Source organism: Cavia porcellus, unplaced genomic scaffold (assembly GCF_034190915.1).
Source record: "Cavia porcellus strain 051 isolate PalLab524CR breed Dunkin Hartley unplaced genomic scaffold, mCavPor4.1 scaffold_22, whole genome shotgun sequence".
Classification (NCBI taxonomy): Eukaryota; Metazoa; Chordata; class Mammalia; order Rodentia; family Caviidae; genus Cavia; species Cavia porcellus.
Window position 1 is genome coordinate 43,588,127 of NW_026947505.1, and position 15,648 is coordinate 43,603,774.

The 15,648-nt window shown below is 41.9% G+C and overlaps 1 long non-coding RNA gene across 1 annotated transcript; it reads right to left on the reverse strand.

Annotated features, from left to right (window-relative positions):
• Positions 1-480: 480 nt before the first annotated feature.
• Positions 481-15,641, reverse strand: LOC134472116 (uncharacterized). The gene is made up of 3 exons (XR_010041979.1): positions 14,892-15,641; positions 5,051-5,260; positions 481-1,835 (listed from the first exon to the last, which is right to left on the reverse strand). It is a non-coding gene; the product is annotated as an uncharacterized LOC134472116 (long non-coding RNA).
• Positions 15,642-15,648: the final 7 nt, after the last annotated feature.

Genomic DNA, 15,648 nt, shown 5'->3' on the forward strand with positions numbered 1-15,648 from the left:
AACATAGAGAAAGACATTATTTGGCCTTAAGCCTTGTCCTGTTCAGTGTCATCAATTATCAGGCATTTTACCATCTGAGAGTGACTCTGTCTTTGCTGTGCTCCTGGCTGTCTCAGCTATTGCTCATCTAATCTTTATGTACTTGACCTCTGACCCCCACCCGTACTGCCCGTGGTAAGTACTCCTAGGCAGTACTGACCGTGCCATAGTATTTTCATGTGCCTTAACCTTTCTGTGCTTTTGGGGGTCTTCCAGGTGACTGCTTCATGACTGTGCTTCCCGATCATCCTGCTTCTACTCCTGCAGGTGGATATCTACCTCTTGGGGAGGCTCCATTGTACCACACAACTGAGGAGGAAGAGAGAAGCGGCCACTCCCTCCCTTTACAATTGCTTGCACCAATGTGCTGCAATCAGTGAGCAGGACTGCACTGGAACTAGAAGTTACACCACCCCATAGTTTGTGTGTAGAATAAACACAGAAGATGATTGTTTATTAAGAAGTTTTTATAGGATACCAGTTTAATTTCAGGAACATTGCCATAGGTAAAACCTCTTGAGATCTTGTTATGTACCCAGTAATAGTTTCAGGCCTTAACATATATTTTCATTTCATTTGCATGAATACTCTATAAGCTACTGTTATCAATATCCCCACTCTACTGCTGAGAAAGCATAGGTCCAGAGAGGTCAAGAAACCCAAGCAAGGTAGCACAGCTGGTAAATAGGGAGCTGGGGCTTGAACCCAGGTGGTCTAGTTCCAGCACACCTCACAGCTCTGCTCTGAACTGACCTTTGGTGTCCATACTCCATGGCTGTCAAATACAGGAGGACATGTGGCTGTAGACTGGGTCATGAGAGCACGTATTAACCAAAGCTTCTCAGGCAAGATATTTCTTTAAGAAGGTAATGTGTGCCTCATATTTTTGCTACAGTCTAATAATGCGGAGTAGAACGAGCACAGTTTACCTGCTAGTGGAATTAATGGATGGAATAAAAGTAACCTGAAATAAAGTTTTATGCTTTGAGTACTCCTATGTTTTTAAAATTCGGCCCTTCCATTCCAGGTATGAATACCTCTGGACAAGGGCTTGTCCTCATGCTAAAACCATATACAAGAGCAAAATGACAGCAATGACCATTTCCTATATTTGACTATTATTTAAAAAAAAAATCTTACAGCACTTTGAGGTATATGTCATGGTCTCTATTTTACAGATGAGAAAATAAAGGGTTATTTGAAGTTAATAACATGGCAAATACATCCTAGGCATACTTGGTGGGCTATGTAAGAATTATGTCTTGGTACTTGCTGTGATCTGACCTGCAATTCCATTGAACTGTGCCATAGTTAGAAGTCTAGTTTCTTTACCGAGGCCACTGACAGCCTTGCCTTCCCTGTCTGCCCTCCAAGCCTGAGTGTCCTCCCTTGGCTGGCCAGGGCTGTACAGACATCATCGTTAAAGCTGTTCATGTCAAGGGTACATAGTGGCTCTAGTTGGCCACAAAACCTTTATGTGTTGAGCACCTTGCTTTCTTTTGAACCTGGGTCTTCTATTTTTCTGCCTTCCTTGGAATCATGCAGGTATGATGATCAGCTAACAGTTATTTTTCACATGGAAAATTTTAGCAGATAATTTCATCTGTAGGCGAATCTCTTCTATTTCTCCAAGAACTGGGCATTGCCAGCCCTGCTGTAGCTGGTTGAAGGGGACCAAACCTCTCAGGAAGACGGACTTGGTTCCGTTTGACCAGCCAGAGCAAGGGGCAGCTCCCTCATGAGGTGTGGTAGCCTCTAGAACAGATATTGGAGAGTCCACTGTCCCTCGTCCAGGCCTGTAACACAGAGAGAATCAGCATTAGCGCATACCAAACCCCGGGAGCTGGCCTTGCTCAGAATGTCTTCTTCCAGCAACCACAGATAATTTGTGACTTTGACACATACTTTGTATTTTGCATTGTATGGTTTCAATATATTGCATTTCATTTTAAATTCTTTTTTCAAGTAAAAACATTATGAAGAGTAAAAATGATGTTGAATTATAGACTATGGAAAAGACAGAATCCATAACTCTTCCTTTTCTCATCTTCCAAAATAAATTTAACATTTTAGTGTACATTCTTTGAACACCTTGCATTTTTAAAGTTTTTTAATTCAAGTATGACACATTTATGGGAGACTGTATACAATACATATGTCTATTTAATGCATGTGATTATCCATCAAGATGTTAAATTTATTTTAGAAGATGGGAGAGAATTATGGGATTCTGTCATTTTCCTTACCTATAATTCTATATAATTTCTTTCATGCTATTTCCACTTACAAAAAGTGTTTATTAAATAAAATAAATTAAAGTAATCATACATCATGATAAAGCTGCACTCATGAACAACCATCTTCCTTAAAATAATTTTTATTGTTCTGTACCATACTGTTGCAACTTCCTAAATAATTTCCTCATTTACCTCCTCAGGTTTCTCCAGAGATGTAACTACAATATTGTTTTATTTCTTCTTATAATTTAAATGTTTTTCTTTATAGTTTTTTGGCATTTGTGTAAAAATTTCTAAACAAACTATATATCTTAATAGCTTAATATCATCCGTACTTTATAAGTTGGTATTTTCATTTAAAATGATACCTGTAAGATTCATGCATATTGATGAGCTGCTGTAGTTTATTAATTTTCATTGTTTTATGGCCCTCTATTTTAAATATATGACAATTGGTTTATTTTTTCATTCTCACAGCCATAGCCATTGAGTTTGTTCCATTTGACAATCAAACTGATTAAACAGTTTCTCAAAGGAATGAGAAAATCTTTGATTCTTGTAGGTTTTAATGAATATGGTGTGAGAGAGCTTACAGGCTGACCTAACAAAAGGAACGTAAATGTGGCTTTTCCAGCTCAAAGCACATGCGTGAGGAAAGAAACCCGTGCAGCGACCTGCCTTGCAGATGGCTCTGAAGTGGCCAGGTTTGAGGTCCGTGGAGGTGCAGAAGTAGCCATGGGCTTCTCCCTGGGGAGAAGTGTGGTTGAGGGAGCGGGAGCAGTTTAGGGAGATGCTCCCCAAAAAGGTGGCCTGGCAGCCTTCACAATAAATGGCAGCAGACTGGGGAAGAGGGGAGTGGAAAGGATAGTTTGAATGATTCTAGGAAACTGCCTTTTCCTCTTGGGGGCAGGCATGGCTTGCCCTTCTCTTTCCTCTTCTTGATAAAGAGAAATGTCATCCAGTAGAAAGTGTATGGTGTTGGAGTCCCATTTATTTGAGTTTGGACCTCTCAGTTTTATGGCTCTTTTGCTTTCAGGAACTTTCACAACATTTGTAAATCTGTGTCATATACTGTAAGAGCTTCTGCATCTCATGCTTGGCTTACTTGCTTGTTTGGAGGCTTAGTGACAATGAAGGAAAGGGTCCCTAGAGGACACAGAGGACACTAGCAGGATGGTGGGGAAGTCCTTAAGACAATGAATTCTGACTGCTTTTGAAGCCAATGTTCCACTCGATTCCAGCCTGTCTTGTGCATGTTTCCTTTTCCTGAGCTGTGTGGATTTTCATTCATTCCTCAAATTGTTCAAAACAGTGATCAGAGAACCTAGAAGTGGCTTAGCCATTCTGCCAGATGGACTCTAGTTTGTAAGTTCTGTCTGTCCTGGATAAATAAGATTATCTAGAATGTGAACACACTCGAGAAAATACTGCTGACATGGCGTGGGGGACAGCACACTGTGATGGTGATGAGAAGGCAGGATCTGACAAAATACGACGTGGCTTTAGGATGCTCTGTGCACCGTGATTTTTGAATCTTCCTTCTTGTACCGAATTCTGCTGTACACGTCCTCCTGGCTCTGCAGTCAGTGTCTTACCTGCTCCATCCCCCTTCCCCCTGTGACACATGTGTCTCGGAGCGCTGCCAGCCCGCTCGTCCTCTGGCCAATCTCCTTGGCCCTGTCTTCCAGCTCCTCCTGGGGGAGCGTGGGGAGGCAGCTGTGGGCAGAGGGCAGCTGCGCATTGTGAAACCAGGACTGGAAAATGCGTGCCTGGCTCACAGGTCAGAACGGCCAGCCTCTTTCAGGGAAATTCTTCATTCATTCTTCCACAATCTCTCTCCCCTTTTTCACGTATGCTCTGCCCCGCCCCAGCAACAGGCCCACTCCTGTAACACACCCGAATTTCTGAGGTGAACTCAGTGTCCAGAATAGGAAAAAGAAAACAATTTTGGAGTTTAGGAAAAGGAAAGAGGTGTCATTGGAGAGAAGCACAAACGTGAGGCATTTTCTTACTCTACAAAGCACAGAGACCAAGGTCTGTAGAATAAAGGGCAGTAATTTCTTTTGGAATATGGGGTATCATGATACGCCAGGGTCAGACACCCTGTTTATTCAAAGCATCATTGTCAAAGGCAAGAGTTTTTATCCTTAGCATAGGGACCTTTTGGGGGCTGGATAAGTTTTTTGTTGTGGAGGGCTGTCCTGTGCAGTGTAGGATGTTAATAGCTTCCCTAAGTGCTGCCAGGAAACCTACAAATGTGACAACTGATAAAGTATGCAAAGTTTGTCAAATATTCTCTGTCAGGGAGACAAGTTGCCTCCAATTGATTTAAATCATTTGCTTCTGTGTTTGGTCCTATGGCCGCCTCAGCTTAGTAACTCTCTGCCTTTTTACACCTGCTCCTCTGAGAGTATATCCTTGGTGTGTCCTTGAGCACAGCTACAATTGTCTCTGAGAGAGGCCAGTGAGTAATGTCTGAAGAGCAGCTGCAGCCTGCACGGGGACACGCTGTCCAGTGTGCTGTGCATGTCTTGTCTGAGGCGATAGCACCCCAGTCCCTGCTTCCCACCCAGCAGACGGGCATGGGTTCCTTTGCCTCCCTCCGTCTCTTCCCCTGTCCTGACTCTGTGCTGCCAGTTCCGTTTCACACCTCCTATCTCTCTCCCGTGCATCTCGGCCTCTGTCCTCAAACCCTGTGGTATTCCTTTTGTGGTTCTGCTTATAGATTTGACATGAATTCAGTGAGGTGAGACTCTTGTTTTATACATGCTCACCTTGAAAACAAAGAGTCAGGGCTCCAGTGGGTAGAGGAAGCACCTGAAGCCATCCTTGGGCTCAGCAGTGGGTGGGGGCTCCTCATCCTTGTGTCTTTCTCAGAAGCTCTGTGGGGAGTGAGGCACAGGCTGTAGGCCCCCGTGGGATCTCCTCAGCTGCCCTCTGAGAGTTCAGCTCCCTCTAGGTGCAGACTCAGAGCCCTGGTGGAGCTGAGAACATAGGGGTCAAAGACAAGGTTGCTTTTCTTTTTTTTTTTCTTGTGTTACTGGGGATTGAATCCAGGGGCTTTGCACTGAGCTACAACTCTAAACTTTTTAAAATTTTTTATATTGATACAGGGTGTCCCTAAGTCACCAAGCTGTCCAGGCTGGCCTTGAAACTGTGATTCTCCTGCCTCAGCCTTGGAAAGTGCTGCTCCTGAATTGCTATTTTACCTTCTCAACATTTTCCTCCAGCATCCTTTCCAGGAAGTGGCCTCTGATCGGGCTGTGGTGGGTAGAAAGAATAGCAGAGTGAGGTCAGGAGACTCAGGACCAGAGGTGAGCTGCTCACCATCGCTGAGTTTTCAGCCTCAGGGTGTCTGCCCTTTGTCCATGGTGAAAACCCTCAGGATGCAGGAAGCACCACAGGCCCCTAGTACGGTGGTCATAAAGGAACTATGGTTCAGCTTGGTTAGCAGAAACAGCCCATTCAGGATCAACACGAATAGAGGAAGAAGCTAGAAGGATTCAGGGAAACCTTTGGGAAAAGTGTCCTCTCTCCCCCTAGTGGATGTGAGGAGGGGTTTGGGCGGTGGGCCTGGATGGGTCTTATGGGCCACAGACAGTGGCCGGAAGCCCTGCATGGACTAAGATCTCAGAAGAAGGTATGGGCTGAGCAGCCCCATGGGGCCAGAAGGACCTTGCTTATTGGTGAGGGAGTGTGGCTGGGAGCGAGGGAGTCAGCAAGCTCTTGCTCTGGGTGAGGCCTTGGGGCCATGAAGAAGCACTTGCCAAAGCCACACACTTCCTTACATTCCATAGCAAAGTAATCCCTATGGGGATATAAAGAAGCATGTGGCCTTGGGAAGCAGCGTCACCGGAAGCAGCCCAGCTCTGGGGCCACTTGCCTTTCCTCCTTACCTAGGTGGGGACATTTGAAAGGGGGACCCCTGGGACCAAACCTCATGCAAATCTACCCCACCCCCAACCATCCTGGACTAAATCTGCTGTGAGGGATGGCAGTGCTTATTGGGACAGAGCTTCTTTTCCTACTGTTTGTTCAGAAATATAAATGACAAGAAATTTTATGGACTCATTTTGGTGCAATTAACATCTAGCAAATCCATTGTCATTACCATTAACAAATTTTCTGACATTGCACTGTGAATATTGATAGGGTTCTTATTTTCATGTTTGGAATCAGCAAAGGGAAAATTAAACAGAAGAGACCCACTCTGTGTGTGTGCAGAGACCTATTTCTTGCAGAGGGTGGGCCCAGCCCTATTGTGCTTCTACTGTATGGTGCTAGTGAGCTGGGATACTGCAGCTGCCGCTCAGCATTCCAAGCACAACTGCTTATTGTTGGGGTGATTTTTTGGTTAGGTTTCTGTTCCCCCAGCCCACTCATCACCTGCCCCACAATCTGTGAGGGCTGAGCTGTAGGAGAGGGGGCACACTGACAGCTGGGAGACCCTTGGGGTCTGGACCGGCCACCCAGCTAGAGGGAGGTGGGGATTTTGGATTCATGGCATTGATTCTCTGCCAGAAAACAGGGATAAGAATGTCAAGAATTAGGCCCAAAGAAGTTTTGAGGCTGTGTTGGTGAGGGTGGCTCATGAAATTTAACAATAGCAGGTAATAAAATCTAAGAGCAATAGCAGGTAACTTTTTCAACACATTTTCTAGGTGGGATTTCCAATGTTCTATGTAGCCTCCTGGATCTTCACTACTCCATGAAGTAGTAACTATTTTATCTGGCTTTACAGATGAGGAAGATGAGAGTCATATAATCTACATAGAGGTAAAAGTAATTCCTTTAAAATCTAATTAGATTAGAGGGACGTCCCTGAGTCAACCTATGGAGAGAGGGTTGGAAGGTAAGAAGTGTTGAGAAAGAAGGAAGGAGGAGGCAGGGAAAGAGGGAAAGAAGGAAAACACAATTAGGTTCACACTCTGTGTGCTTTCTAGCATTCTGTAGCTTTGCACTGGGGGTGATACCGGTGACTTAGACATGTGGTATTCTTTAGGAAAATAGGGAAATAGCCTTGGCATTCCAGTCAAACTCTTTCTGGCTTGGAAATGGTTCAGTAACCCGTTTAATCCAAACCAATGTCTATATAAAGTTCTCTTTGAAAACAGTTTCTTCCCAGAATCAGGTACAAGTTTCAAATGAGGCTTTGGGGCTGCTCTATCTATCTCCTCCACATTTGGGGACAGTGATCTATCAAAAACACAGCTTGGGGACTATAGGAGGGGAGGGCAGGGGAAGGTCTCAGGTCAAAGAAGGAAATGTGGTAGTGCTTTTGTGAAAAGGAAAATGTCTCATGTCTTCCAAGGATCCAGAGAACTTCAGAGCAGAGACCATGTTCACTGTGACTAATAAATGTATCAGATCCAGATCCTCCGGAGGGTGTGACAGGGGAGTTGTCAGCAGTGAGGATCTATTTAGATGAGAAGAACCATTCAGTTTCGTGGTCCAGAGAACTGTAAAGAGCCAGCCTTCAGAGACTTAAAATTTCATAGCCATGGTGAAGCCCAGAAAGTGGAGAATTTATGTAAGAACATGAGTGAAGATTGTCAGGGAAAGAACTTGAGATAGCCAAGGGAGTGCTAACTATCGCATGACACTGTCCCTAGCATTTGGGTGTGAGCTGTTTTATCTTCATTAAGCCCACCCTCACAGGATCATAAGGCTGCTTGAAAATTCACTTCAAAATCTGCAGGAAAAAAATTTAAGTATTAATGTCCAATCAGGAATGGTAATACATACTGATAATTCCAGCACTCTGGGAAACTAAGAAGGAGGATAATAAGTTCCAGCCCAGTCTGGGCAAGTTAGGGACTTAGTTTGATGCTGTGTTTAAACAAAAAAGGCTCGGGCTGTATCTCGGTCTGAAGGTCCAGGGTTCACTATCTATTACCGCAAAAACAAAACAACTTTTAAAAGCCGTTAATAATCAATTACTGAACAGTTCATGAGCCCAGGAAATAAAATTCTTATCACTTTAGAATACAAAAAATTCTGAAAATAAAGAGACTGTTTGAAATGGGAATATTTACTGTAAAGGTCTTATTTAAACCCTCGTCTCTTTTCCTTAAATCAGATTTTTTTGTGTGTGTGTCTTTTTATCGGTACTGGGGATCGAACTCACGACCCCCTGCTTGCAAGGCAGGTGCTTATGCTGCTGAGCTAAATCCCCAGCCCCCTTAAATCAGATTTAAGATTTAAAAATGTAGTAAAAGGCAGGCTAGGGGGAGAAACATCCAATACATTTAAGACAAGGCAAAAATGAGAGGAAGGATGCTAAGCTGAGAAACATAAAAACATGTTTCTCTGCTCTGCTTAGGGCAGAGGGCATTGATGTGGCAGTTGGGTGTAGATTTTCCCATATTATTCATTTAGTTTTCTATCTGCCTGGATCTTTTGACTTTGTTAGGTGGCGTTAGTATGAATTATCAAGAAATGTGGCACATAATCTGGCCACTTGTGTGTGCGTGATGTTGGAAAAATCATTGCTTTTCTCATAATCTCCTTCGAGATTCCAGACCACTTATCTCAAAGTAGCAGTTGTGTAATCTCATCTGCTCACCAAAGGATGGAATTAAGATTAGTGGTATAGCATATGTAAAGATCTTGAGTTTCTTAAGAGAACAAACAATAGAAATATAAAATGTCACTCAACTTGTTATTGAAAAGATTTACCTCCTACCACTCAACTTGTCCCATAATTGGATAATCATTCAAAAACTTTACATTACTAAGCTGTCCTTTCTCTTGTTCCTGAGTAGTAAACACTATTTAGAGGCATTCAGGTCTTAGGTAACAATAAAAATAGCATTAAAATCATGAGTAGCAATTATGGTTCTGTTTCTGAGCTCAGAAGAACATTTGTGTATTTGAACATAAATGATCAAGACACTGCATTACAGAGGCATGAGGATGGTGAATTCCCATTGATGACTCTAAGAAAGCCTCCTGGGTCTGAGCAAAATCAAGGGCAGATTGAGACAAGAAGTTGGAATTATAGACTAACACAGTGTTATGATCTCCAAGATTATTTGCTACAGGGGGGTAGAGGTAGGAAAAATACGGCTTGGGCGCCTGTGACCTTGAGCAAGCTACTTAGCCTCTTTATGGCTCAATTTCTTTATACACAAAGTGGGAGTAATAGTGTGCATTCAACAGGAGACTTCAGGGAGATAGACTTTTGCAATGTGCTGTGACTCTAGTATTAGAAGTCTAATAAATGGTACTGTTTTTTAATTTAACACATCAACTCATATTAACGCAGAAGCTGAACCAACCCACTGCATGAAGTCCTCATAGGATACTTTAGTTACTTTAAAGGGTTTCATTAATATAACACTCATTTTCATCTAAGTGGTGGTTCATAGATATTTGGGAACGCTTAAATAGTATGAAAAGGTATTCTTCCTCCAATTCTAGTCTGCTTAAAAAAGTATTCAAAGCCACTGTGATAAAACTGGTATGGTACTGGAAAAAACCAAACCAAACCAAAACAAAACACAAAAACCAGATCCAAAGACCAATGGAACAAATTAGAAGAAGTAAACCCAGTCACAAACATACTCAGTCACCTTATCTTTGACAAAGGGGCAAAACTTATTTGCTGGAAGTAAGATAATCTGTTTAATAAATGGTGCTGGAAAAATTGGTTTTCCATGTGTTGAAGACCAAAATTAAACCCATGCCTATCATCATGCACTAAATTAAGGTCAAAGTGGATCAAAGATGTAAATATTAAAACAGAAACACTAAATCTACTGGAAGAGAAAGTAGGTAGATATCTTTAAGACACAGAAGTAGGCAGAGTTCATGAGTAAAAATCAGACTACCCAGGAAGTACTTCAAAGAATCAACAACTAGGATCTCATCTTATTAAAAAGTTTTTGCATCTCAAAAGAAATCACCAACAGAGTGGAAAGAAAACTAAGAGAATGGGAAAAAATGTTACCTAACTGTCCTTCAGACAAAACACTTCTATCTCAAACATATGAAGAATTGTAAAAAACTAAGAATCCTCCCCCAGTTCAAAGACCCACTCCAGAAATGGGCATCAAAGATAAATACACACTTCTCAGCTGAAGAATACAAATGGCAAATAAATACATGAAGAAATGTTCAACATCACTGGTCATTCAAGAAATGCAAATTAAAACAACACTGGGATTCCTTCTCTCCCCAGAAAGAATGTCTGTCATCAAAAAATCAAGTAACAAATGCTAGCAGAGCAGCGGGGAGAAGGAACACTTCTCCACTGTTGGTGGGTGTGTAGACTGTACAACCATTGTGGAAATCAATGTGGAGATTCTTCAAAAAACTCAGATTAGAGGTCGAATTTGACCTAGCTAGTCCCCTTCTGAGTGTTTTCCCAGATGAATTAAAAACATCATAGCACACACTTATAGAAGCACAATTTGTAATAGCTAAGTTTTGCAAACAACCCAAATGCCCATCAACTGAGGAATGGATTAAAAAGATGTGGTATTTTTATACAATGGAGTACTATTCCGCTGTAAAGAAGGAAAAACTCAAGGCTTTTATAAATAAATAAATTCAACTAGAGTCCATACTCACAAAGGAAATAAACTAGACCCACATGTGTAAACTGTCTCTCTAGTGTAAGAAACTGAAAAATAAATAAGACTCAAAAATCTAAAACAGATACTGTGAAAGGGAAAGAAACAGCTCAAAAGAAACAACTGGGATGGGTGAAAGGATAAAAGAATGAAAGGAAAAGAAAACATATATATAAATATATATATATATACATAAAAGATAGCTAAGATAATTATACAACTTATATTACTTATATTGTTTGATCAATTATGCATGCCTATATCTTGTAATCTGAGCAATTACTTGAAGATAACAAATGCAATACATTAATCATTGTCAATTTCCTGTTACCTTGCTTTTGAAATTCTGTATCTTTGTTTTTATTGTTTTTTCTCTTTAAAAAGTATTAAAAGTATCTTCACATGTTTGAAAAGAATTTGTTGAGGAAGCTTAATTTTCTGTACTATTACAGATAATGAGTTCCAGAGTTTGAGCTCCATTTTTGCCACCTTTATGAAAGGATACACTTGGTGAGGTGCCAACTGTCCCCTTATCGACTGCAAAGCATTTGCTCCTTGACAAAACTCTGACTTTAGCATGCAGGCCTTCGCGGGATGAGGAGGGGAAACCAGGACTTTCTGCACAACATCACCTGTAGCTCACTTGCTCAGCTTCTGATGTAGCCAGCTTTGCTCTCCCTAACCCTTAGCCCAGCCAAACTTAAAAGCTTTAAATAACCCATAACAGTTTGTTACTATGTATTCAGAGTGTCATGCTTTTAGGGGAATCAGGGTACTACTGGTGTTTGTTTGCAGGGAAGAAGCCTACAGAGACATACCCAATGTCCAAACACACCCCAAATCTTATGGCTCCTGACCTTAAGCACCATTATCTACTCTTGGTGTTCTTGGTGGCTGTCCATGAAACAGAAGCTATTCTGGAATTGCACAAGTCAAAGCCAAATTGTTTGGGACTTACCATCAGTGACCTGAGGAATAGGAAATAAAGTAGTGGTCCCTCCTTTCAGGGCAAGCATGGGATTTTATGTCAGATTTGTTTTTCCTAGGGCTCAGCCAGAACATCTTGTTATTTTTAAAGGACTGACTACTTCTGCATGCTTTTTCAATCATGGCTATGAGTCCCATTTTAACTTCCCAGGGGCAACAGGAGCACTGCCAGCCCCAGGAGCTCAACTTCTCTTTCTGCACAAATTCTATCACCTTTCTCAGAGAACGTTAGTATTGGTGGCATCTTACAATCCCTATTGTGTTGTCCTGATTCTCAACCAGAAGACCTAGGAACTTCAGAGAGCATGGAGGAAGAGGAGGACAGGGCACCACAATTATAATAAGCCAGTTACTTGTAGCATTTATCTTTTCAACAATCCTATGAAGTATGTTTTATAGATAGGACAAAAGTATCTCAAGGACATTAATGACTTGGGAGGCAGAAAATGGTTAACATGCCAAAAATCACACAGCTAGTGAATGACAGACCTATGACCTGATGTTTCTCTAGCCCAAAGCACACATTCATTCTAATATGCTGTTTCCCTACCTTGCCTGTCTTAGTATCACAGAGGGACTTAATAAGAATTCTATCCCTTGTACTCTACTGTAGAGCCCTGTAACCAGAATCTCCATGGGACTGGCTGGGAGTCACCTTGATGACAAGAGTTTCCGGGTGACTTCTATGCACAACAGATTTGGGAAAGGACACCTCTAAGGGAGGGAGTTGATTTCAAATCTGAGTGACATTAGAGCTGTGACACAAGTGTTGCAGATTTTCTGATTTGCTTTCAAAAATAGCTTAATAAGTGACTTAGGGGGAAGGCCTAGGCATTGGTGATTTTACAATCACTTCTGCATTATTACCCTGCAGGTAGTCAGAGGACTTGGAAAAGCATTGATTGAATAATGAGAAAGATAGGCTTTCTCAAGTAATAAAATCATTAATATTGGAAATGACTCACTTCACAACAGTCTAAGGAAAATTACTTATCTTGGATTAAGGGAAGAATTTCTACAAACCTGATGATAAATGATTAGACCCAGAAAAAAGATAAACATTAGTGACAGAAAAAACACTCTGATCACTGTTCCCCTTCCCTAATATTCCTGATCCTCAGCTTTCATCTGGAATATTCCTTTCCTTTTCCTGTCTTCAGAGTTAAAATAGTTCTTTCTCTAAGACTCAATTCACATAATACTTTCTTCTCCAAGTTTTCTATTTCTTATGCTTGTTGTTTTTAACTGGCTGTACAGCAGGTTACATCTACCTTTGCAGTCTAATTCTTGGGTACCTGAAATGCATATTCTCAGAGGACTGGCATCTGTACAGCTTCAGTTTTGACTTCTCAGTCCCCCGGGAAAAGCCTTTTATTTAGCAAGAGTGAAACCCATGACACTCCCACAGCCTTTGTTGAGTACCTGCTGTGCTCTCCGCACTGTAACAAGTAATTTACATTGGAACTGTTCCTATGTTGCAGGTGAAAGAAATAAGGAACTGGAATGAAGAAGTTGCTGCTTTTTGAAGGGTTTTAAAAATTAATTAATTAATTAATTAACCTGTTAGGCAATCTGAACCCTGTGGGTTCAAGGAAACAGTACTTAAAAAGAATCTTAACTTTCTAACCTAGTGCATCTAAGTCACTTGGGTAGCTACCTAAAACACAAAGTGCTAGGTCCTCCCACCAGAGCTTCTGATGCAGAAAGTCTGTGGTAGAATTTGCGAGTTTGAATTTCTAGCTTGTTTCTAGGTAATGCTTATTCAGATGGATGGGGGACTCCATTGAGATCCACTGCCCTAGGTCAGTGTTCCTGACGCTGTGCAAGCTAAGGGCAAACAACTGGCCCTTCTATCACAGATGCAATAACATGAAGAGATGATGAAGGGAAGTCAAAGCTAACAGAAGCCAAGGGTAAATGCTTTTCATAGGTGTGATCCTCACTGCTTTCACCAAGGAGGCAGCAGAACGATGGTCAGCCAACAGACAGACAGGGAAGCCTTGTTCAGGGAGTTATCCAGGACTTTTGGCTTAAGCAATTGTATGTTCCTTGGAATGATTTGTTTGGTTGCAATATTTATCAATACAAAATTAGGTGACTGCATTTGTTGAGGAGACAGACCAGCAGAGGGCCCACTGACTCTCAGGACCTTGTGTAATATGTACAGAGAGATCATAATAATAATATAATTCAGTGCAATAATACAGACTGACCATGAAGCTTTTTTAGCTCTAAGATATTTTTCTTTTTTTAAAAAAATGCTCCTATTAGTGTGCGAGGATTAAGAATGGTTTAATATCTAAGATGTAATAGGGAATCTTTCCAAAGAATTTAATCACTCAGGGACTTTGTCAAAAAAGTGTAACAGTTCACATTGTCTTATTGGGGACATGGCGGGGATGGGGGGTCATCTGAAACCTAGCCTCGTTTAGCAATTGAATAGTTGAGATAAACAACATAATAAAAAATTCTTTTTGAGTTGCTTGAAAAAAATTAATATACATTTAAAATATTTTTCTGAGGTACTTGAAAGGCGAGTTGCAAGTTCAATGTGACCTGCTGTCAAGTTCTTGCCCATCTACCTTTAGATAGCATCTAACACTGGTAACAACTCTTTTTTAGGTAATGAACCAGCCCCTTGGGTGATAATTGGAAATCTCTGCTTTCACTGTATATCAGTTTTTCAGGCCCATCCTCAGGCCCTCTCTGCCTCTGTTTCAAGCCTCAAGGCAGAGAGGCAGGTCCACCCTCAGGACTAGCCAGCAAGTCATCCTCACACACAGCCCTGCAGCCGGGGCTGTTTCTCTCATTCATTTTCCCTCACAGCTCTGCCTGTTGGCCCTGGATTCTTGTGTCCTCTCTTGCCTATTTGAGACACAGAACTTGTAACTTCACCTGCTTCTATAGAACGCTGCCTTGCTGGCTGTCGATGATAGATCCCCCGCAGGGCTTCCCAAAAATTCTCAAAGAAAGAAAGACAGATGGGCGAGGCAGGAACAGCCAGGGGACGATTAGAGGAGAAAGCAGCATGCAGAGCGAGCTCAGCACATACCTGGGGAGAGGTGCAGGCTGGTGCCACCTCCTCTGTGGGCTTTCTTCCCGCAGGCTTCTGTCCCCATTGACATGTTTCGCAGAATATTATTTATTTACTTCCAGGGCTGGCAGTGTTGGCTTGCATTTCTATGCCTTCCTGTCAGAATCCTCCCCGAGAAACAGCAGCTGGTGCGCTCAGAAATGTCAGTCAGAATCCTGGCCTAGTTTGGGGCCTTAAAGATTCTTACAGAAAGTTAAAAAGGTTTCTGGGCCAGTGCCTCCTCTGGGCTTTTCCTTTCCTGCTTCTCACCTTTTCTGTCTTCTATTTTTTTCTTTTCTTTTCTTTTTTTTTTTCCTATCCCAGTAGCTGGCTGCTTAAATTGCCTGCTTCTGTCTTTCTGATGGTCCCCTCTTGGGTATGGCTGTGGCTCTTCTGGGTGAGCCCAACAGCCTGGGGATTTTCTAAGCATTTAGATATGCACTTGGGCACCGATAACTTATTTGATCTCCTTACTGATTTCCCTTTTCCTCACTTTCCTTTCCTCTGATCTCTTTAATCCCTACCCTCTTAGTGACCTAGAGAAACCATCTTCCTGAGCACATTGTCTGTCTTTCCCAACTAGTTGGTCGTTTCCCCATCTGTGTCCTGTTCACCCATTTGTCTTTATTCTTTCCTTCTGTCATTTTTTTCTAGTTGTATCTCTGACTTGGGTGCTGTTCAGATGTGACCTCTCCTCTCCTCTCCTCTCCTCTCCTCTCCTCTCCTCTCCTCTCCT